Source organism: Trichosurus vulpecula, chromosome 1 (assembly GCF_011100635.1).
Source record: "Trichosurus vulpecula isolate mTriVul1 chromosome 1, mTriVul1.pri, whole genome shotgun sequence".
Classification (NCBI taxonomy): Eukaryota; Metazoa; Chordata; class Mammalia; order Diprotodontia; family Phalangeridae; genus Trichosurus; species Trichosurus vulpecula.
Genome location: NC_050573.1, coordinates 281,787,417 through 281,795,231, shown reverse-complemented (window position 1 = coordinate 281,795,231; position 7,815 = coordinate 281,787,417). Strand labels below are relative to the sequence as shown.

The window sequence follows — 7,815 nt, the reverse complement described above, 5'->3', positions numbered from 1 at the left end:
GCAGAGATAAGGAAAAGAGTGCATTCCAGCTGGGGCAAAAGCAAAGAGACAAGAAAAGGGGAAATCTCTCTGAAAACTAGAGAAGGCCAATTTGGCTGGATCACAGAGTTCAGGGAGAAGCTGTAATGTTCAGTGCACCTGGAAAAATAGGTTAGGGGTAGGTTGTGTAGAAATGTCAGAGCTAAACAGAAGAGTTTCAAGTTGATCTTAGAGGAAATAGGAAGCCACTAGAGTTGATTAAGTAGGGAAAGTCACATGGTCAGATCTGTGCTTAAGGAAAATTGCTTTGGCTACAGTGGATAGGATGTCCTGGAACAGTGAGAGATTTGGTTCTTGGTTCTTGTTCTTACTCATTTCAGGGGCAAGAATTTCGCTTCATTATTAACTAAGATTGGGTACAAAGGGTACAATTGGGTACAAATTTGGGTACAAATTCTTTCTTTGGGTTTGTGGAGTTGACCCATAGCAGCTAGTGCCAAAGCTGCAGCCCAGTCAAAGTGGTAGAAAGAGGGATGAGAGGCCCTTGGTTCACTGGTATCCTTTTTGCCTTCTAAACTACCAGCAGGACTCCTTACTTACACTAATACTTTAAGTCATCTATAAAGAGAGAAGAGCTTGGGTTTTTTTTTTCACCCCATCCCTTTTCCTACTTCCTAATAACAGCCTGACCACCTCTTAGGAATTTAAAGAGGATTTTTTTCTGAAGTCCTACACAGACAATCCAAAGATGGATTACTCAAGTAATAAGGTGAAAATGTGCATTGTTTATACCTTACAAAGCTTTGAAGAGTTGAACCCCGGTCCCACTACAGGATGTGTGTCAATCTTCTTAGTTCTTCTTTTCAGTCTTTTCAGTTCTAGTCCTATGACAACCTGAATTGTCTTTTGCAGAATTCTGGAATCATTTCCCCCCATTTTCAATATGACACGCAGGAATCAGGGCCTGTGCAGAGGTTCCCCCTTCAATTTGTTTATCTTGGTGTACTTTATCTTCAACCCAATCACAAACATTTGGGAAAACTCATCCTGCTTCTCTATTACTGAGTGAAAAAAAAGTTCTTCCCTATCTGGGCCCCAAAGTTACCACTTTCTGGGGGTTAGCCTTATGTTCCTCCTCACCTCTTCCTGCAAGACTGCACGCTCTGGCCCCTTTGGGAGTGTGTGGAACAGTGGACAAAATGATGGTTTTGCCATCAGAAGATGTAGGTTTGAATCCTGGCTCCACTGAGTATTACTTGTATGGCCTAGCCCTAGGGCAAATTTCTTAATCATTCTGAGTCTCGGATTCCTCATCTGTAAAATGAATGGAGTGGATCAGATGTCCTCTGGGTCCCTTTCAACTCTATATCTATTCTCTCAATATACTTTTTTTTAAATCACTGGTGGACTATTATAGTTAAATTGTTGGCCTTTTACAAATATAAATAGTTTAAGATCACTGAAAGCAGCACACAGTTTTCTAAAGTACTAACATATCTTTTCCTCCTGCACAGCCTAGGTTTAACTATTATTAGTCTGCAGTGTTTGTTTGAAACAGATATATTAATGTACTAAATCACTGCTCTGCCTGTCTAGCCTCATATCAAAACCTGGGCAATATAAGTTATTTGTTTATTTTTATCTTAACATTTTCTTAGTATGCTAAGGCATTCCTCTTTTCCCATAGTCTATTTCTATCTTAGCTGACTCCTTGAAACAGGTCATACAAGCTGAAAGTTTTGACCAGTTCAGCCTTTGGTCAATGAATTAACAAGCCTACTAGAAGAGGGGTAACTCCAAATTCCACCAGGTATCATTGAGCCTATTCTACTCCTAATATGTTGTGGGTCGTGACTCCTGGGATCTTTAGGCTTTGGTCATTGCCACAGAGGCTCTAGATTCTCCTTGACAAAAAGAGGAAGTTGTCCCAGTATGTTGTGTAACACAAACACATTTATTGTATTTATCACCACTCAAATGGCAAATGATTACAGGGAAGTGGTGCCAAAGACTGTTGGACTTAGGTGAGGTCCTTGAGGACAATCACTGTCTAATATCCCACTCCTGCGCAACTACAGAGTGTTCCTAAAGTCTGGACACAGAAACAAAGATAAATATTTTCAAGAAATGAATGAAATTTTCAACAACATTTTATTTAATTGGAATATTAACAAATAACATCTTCAATATGATTTCCATCATTTGTGATGCAAAGGTTGATGTGCTTTGCAAGATTCACATGAACTTGATGCAATAACTCCACATTGCTGTCAATTTTAGCACATTCACTCTTTATGCATTCAATAGAGTGTGTCGCATCTGAGATTTTCAGTGAGTACACCTTCTCCTTTAGCATGCCCCCAAAAAAGAAGTCAAGGGGGCTAAGGTCTGTTAATATTCCAAATATTTCAAAATGTGCATTTTCTCCTATGTGTCCAGACTTTAGGGACACCCTGTGTTTCTCCAGTAGAACACAAAAAGCTTATTCCCCACCCAAAGTGACCCATGAAGACAAGATAGCTTCCCTCTTTATATCCTAGAGTCAGAAATATCCAAGTAAGGTCACAGATAGAACCTGTTAGGGTCATTGTTGGCCTGCCACCTTAAAATACATTTAACATCTTAGATCACTCCAGGACACATAGACTTGTGGGATCTGTGAGATGGACAGACAATCCAGGGATGAAGTACCTGGAAATTAAACTTCAAAAAAATAAATATATAATTTTGCTTAAGAAAGAGAGAGATTTAATGGGCATTATCAGCTTTTAGACTATATAGAAATAAGAAAATCCAGTAAAAGTTGAATTACCAACCATATGGACTATTATGAGAACTATTAACATACAAATGAAAATCACTTGTATATGATAAAAATAGAAGCTTTAAGAATAAGACAACATAGAACATAAAGAATTATTTAGTGGATTAATATTTGTTCTTAGCCTAACAGAGCCTGACTAGACAACAGGCCATATGGATTTTTTAGCTCCTGGGAGATGGGGAGAGACAGAGAGACAGAGACAGAGAGAGACAGAGACAGAGAGACAGAGAGAGAGACAGAGAGAGAGAGACAGAGACAGAGAGAGAGACAGAGAGACAGAGACAGAGAGAGACAGAGACAGAGACAGAGAGAGACAGAGACAGAGAGACAGAGACAGAGAGACAGAGAGACAGAGACAGAGAAGGAAGGAGAGGGAGGGAAGTAGAAAAAGAGTTAGTTCTCATCATTCTTTCACTCACTAAGAAGTTCACTTCTGCCCACAGGGAAGAGGGACAGGACTCCTCAGTTCTCCTATTGCTCTATCCTTAGAATAAGGAGGAGCCCAGGGAGAGAGCCAGTTCAGATTGATGCTGACTTGCTGACTCATGGCTAAGCAGAAGGAGGGAGGAAAGGTCAGAGCAGTGTCAAGAGGCTGGTGCTTTCAACGCTAACTGGAAGGGAGAGAAAAGTCAGAGACTTGTATCCCTTCAGTCAAGCCATGCTTCAGTCAACACATGCTTCCTGTTATATCCAAGGCTATTCTTCCCTTCCCCAAAGGCAAGATAGTATCTCAGGTTCTGTCAACAAAGGGGTTATATATGAATGAAGAAGGTCTGACTCCATTCCCAATAGAAAGCCACCTCTTCAAGCCAGTCTGCATGATTCACTGGAGACCGTGGTTCTACACTAAGGGGGTCCTGCACTATTCAGGATAAAAAGTCATCCCTTTAGTAAGGGGAACATTACTGTATTGGTCAGAGCTAAGTGATATCCCTTCCCAAAAGCATTAGAAGTTGCTGTCAACTGTGATATTGTCAAGGATGATAGGGATCTAAGGCAGCATCAGTATCATTGGTATTTATAGCACACGGGCCATAGCCCATGTGGCCATGCTCATTCAAACTTCTCTAAGTGTATGCTTCCTCACTTCATGATTGCTTACCCCCAGACTCTTTTGCTCTCTAATATTGAACCTATCTCCTCACTATTCGCAGAACTAAACTCATGGTTAGATTTGAGGGATGAAAAATAGAAATTGAACACCCTTCTCTTGGACTCAACTGGAGATCCAGTCTAACTATTTCCTCATCTCAGCATCATCAGCAACTGACCCTAGTTTGGCTGTTCCTCCTGAGGATAGCTATAAGCTATGACAATTACAATAATAAAAATTACATGGGCATATAGCATCATTAATATATGCTTACTCCCTCAGATCTCCGCCTCCCATTAATTGGACAGGATCATTCCATTACTGGTTTAAAGCATTAGTGTCTCCATTAGAGAACTCAGATTCTAGTCTAGGCAGACATTATACAAGGTAACTGCCAGGGTACAATATTAAACCTCAGAATAATATTAACTCACATTTATATATAGCAATTAAAGGTTTGAAACATACTTTACCTATATCATTATATTCTCACAACAATTCCATGAGGCTAATCATCCTTATTTTACCAATGAGGAAGCTGGGACTCATAGAGATTAAACCAATTGCCCATGGTTACACACTTTGACTTAACTGATTATAGCAAAAATCATTGTGTTCCACAATCTCCTTGTGCTTGATCTGGCTACCAAGCATTCTTTTTCTTTTTATGTTTGCTGATAATATTTTATTTTGATGTGGTAATACTCTCTAACAAACAACCTTGCTCAGCTCCTATAACACATTATGAAGACCTTAAGATGTTCTTAAAAATTTAAGCAGGGTGTTGTATGAAAGGAGAGAAGGTTAGCACTCCCCTTGATAAGGATGGAAGAGGTCCTAGTGGCCTTTACAACACATATATGGTTAAGGCATTGCCACCTACTCTGTGGCATCTAACAATGTTTTTTAACTAATTCAATGTGAAGTTATACATGGTAGTTATGTGAGATTCCATGCCGTCTTGGGGAGGGAGGGGGGAGGGAGGGGAGAAAATCTGGAACTCAAAATTATGTAGAACCGTGTGTGGTAAACTAAAAATAAATTTAAATAAAAAAAAGAAAGAAAAATTTAAGCAGGACAACTTATTAGAGTAATTTGGACCAGTGGAACATTTTCACTTTCTTTTTAGAAAATCTCTCTGGATCATGCATATATAGTCTTCTACCTACTATGACCCCTTTATTGCTGGGAGTTTGAAAGTTCATGTGGAAGGGAATAAACAAATGGCCAGCAGTTTGGCATCAGGAGCAGGGGTCAATATGATGGGAGAAAAGAAAAAGTTGTCTTAATTCTCCAAATTTAAAAATGCCTTTAGAGAAAGCACTAGTCACATCATTAGCCACCAGAAATTAGGAATCCTAACTTCAATTTCACTTATTAACTTGTTGCAGTATGACTGAGCTGGGAGGGAGAAGGAGAGTAGGGAAGGAATGGGAAGATTTAAAATTGGAAATACTGATGGCCTGACCTGGTTTTGTGTAGATTACAAAGCAGTTTGCAACTACATAAAACTTATTTTATGGTTTTTAATTAAGCCATATTTTGTTAGGAAATTCTGAAATCATGTGTATACTCAAAGATCTTACATTTTCAGAAGTGTTATAACTTGTCTGACTTCCTTTCTCTCTTACATTTAAGAGGGGGAAAAACGTCTGCCTTTCTATTTCATGCCTTTAGATAATTAGTTTAGCTGTTCTAGCTAGCTTTAATAATGAAATTAATCTGTTTGTCCCTGCTTTCCAAATGACATAGAAACTATCAAAAAATTAGAGGATTTATTATCATCTTCGTGTTTCCTGGGAGATGAAGACAACACCTAGGACTTTTTCTGGTCTGAACATGTTCTCCGATCTCAAGTCAAGGGAAGATAGTCCTATAAGTGGGAATGATGCTAAATATATTTTGTGAATGACTTATTCAAGAACATTGAGAAAAATTAAAGGAGGATAAGAACAAAAGGTACTGAGACCTAAATTCAAGTCCCGTCTCTGACATATACTGGCTATATGTCCCTGTATAAGTCTCTTACCCTTTCAGTGCCCTGGGCAACTCTAAGGTTATAAGTTGCAGAGCAGATGCTGGTCTGAACTGGTAGGAGTTTCCTCACTGGGAGATCCATTTTCCAATGAAATCATAGATCTGGCACCTCCCTTCCCCAAAGGAGCAGAAATTGTATGTATTGTCAAGAAAAAAGTAAAAGTCTACCTGACTCCCCAAAGACTAGAGGGGCAATCATAACACCTAGCAACTAGCCCTGAACCTGTCATTCAAGACACCAAATTTGGCAGTCCCTCTTGCTTGGGAGAAAGAAAGGGAAGATTTGTGGTAGTCACTTTCAGGAAAAGATGCTGCTCAGCATGTTTTCTGAAAGTGACTACCACAAAGCAATCCCCTTTTTTGAAAGTGACTACCACAAAGCAATCCCCTCCATGAACAGAGGACCAGTTTGTGGTTGAGATTACAATCAAGGGATCTTAGAGTTGGCCTGTTGGGTTGTAAATCTCTGAATGCCATAAGATCCCACCAAAATTCCACCCCGCCCCCAGCCTTTTATTTTTTGCTGAGGAGGGGATTTTCAAAGAGCCCCTTCTAGCCAGGAGGGTTAGAAACAAGTTAATGAGGAAAGGCTGTTTTAGAGCTTCAAAATGCTGCTCTCTGCTGTCCAAGATAATGGAAAAGTTCATAGAAAGACTCAAGCTCTCAAGACGCAAGGCCTGTAATTTATCCAATTCAACTTTAGAGAAAAATGAAGGAACTGAAGAAATGGCAGGTATATGGTGAGACTCTCAGATTCCTGGAAATTCCATTTTGATTGACAGATTTTAATAACTTCTCATTGCATCATTTCACGGAGCAGTTTAAAAAAAGAGACTAAAGGGGCAGCTAGGTGGCGCAGTGAGTAGAGCACCAGCCCTGAAGTCAGGAGGACCTGAGTTCAAATCCAGCCTTAGATACTTGACATGCTTACTAGCTGTGTGACCTTGGGCAAGTCACTTAACCCCAATTGCCCTGCCTTCCGCCATCCAAAAAAAAAAAAGAGACTAAAATTGATAAACATAATATCTTAGAGCCTGAAGTGCCATTAAGAGTTATCTAGGCCAACTTCTTCATCAATGCAAGAAACTTCCTACAAGCTTGTGGTCGAATATTTCCAATAAGAGAGAACTCATTACTCTTCAAGGCAGCCTGATCCTTTGATGGAGAGCTCTGATTATTAGAACAGCTTCATTTCCTAGTTATCATTGTCTCCTCTTCCGCTCATTCCAAAGTCTCCACATATCTACATCTAGGACTTTAGAACTTTAGATTTCAAATACTAAAGACTACCATTTCCCCAGGCTACACTTAACAATAACAACAAGGTATTGATGCTAAGATTCTGACAAATATGAAAACTGGAAAAATACATTTACTGGAATCACAAAGCTATTTTTAATTTTTTCAAAGGATCTGCCATTGTGAGCATTGTCTCCACTGGTGAAAATCACAACCCTTTGGCACTTTATCCCATACAATTCTTTTTCCACGGATTTCTATTAAATATTCCATAGAGAAACAAATGCTCTAAATCCACACATAAGCATCCCTGCAGGCTGCATATTGACTGAGTTTGAAAATGTAACATTATCTTGTTTTATTGTATTTTTATTTATTTTGTTAAATATTTCCCAATTACATTTTAATCTGGTTCAGACTTCACTCTGGAATCTTGTGGACTGTGTGTTTGAAATCTCTGACATAAAGGACCCACTTAATATACTGGAGGTTTTCTTCTGCTTTTGTTAATATTTTGTGTGTACCAGTATAGTACATGAGCTACTAAGCTATAATTCCTTACTCCTGCTTTTGACCAGAACATCTCCTTCCTCAGTCACACATGTCATTAACAGTTTCATTTATACCACATTTTAAGTGTAAA

General features: G+C 39.1%; 1 non-coding gene across 1 annotated transcript; it reads left to right on the top strand.

Annotated features, from left to right (window-relative positions):
* Positions 1-4,677: 4,677 nt before the first annotated feature.
* On the top strand, positions 4,678-4,805 carry LOC118835100. Its single transcript, XR_005009449.1, has one exon. It is a non-coding gene; the product is annotated as a U6atac minor spliceosomal RNA (small nuclear RNA).
* Positions 4,806-7,815: the final 3,010 nt, after the last annotated feature.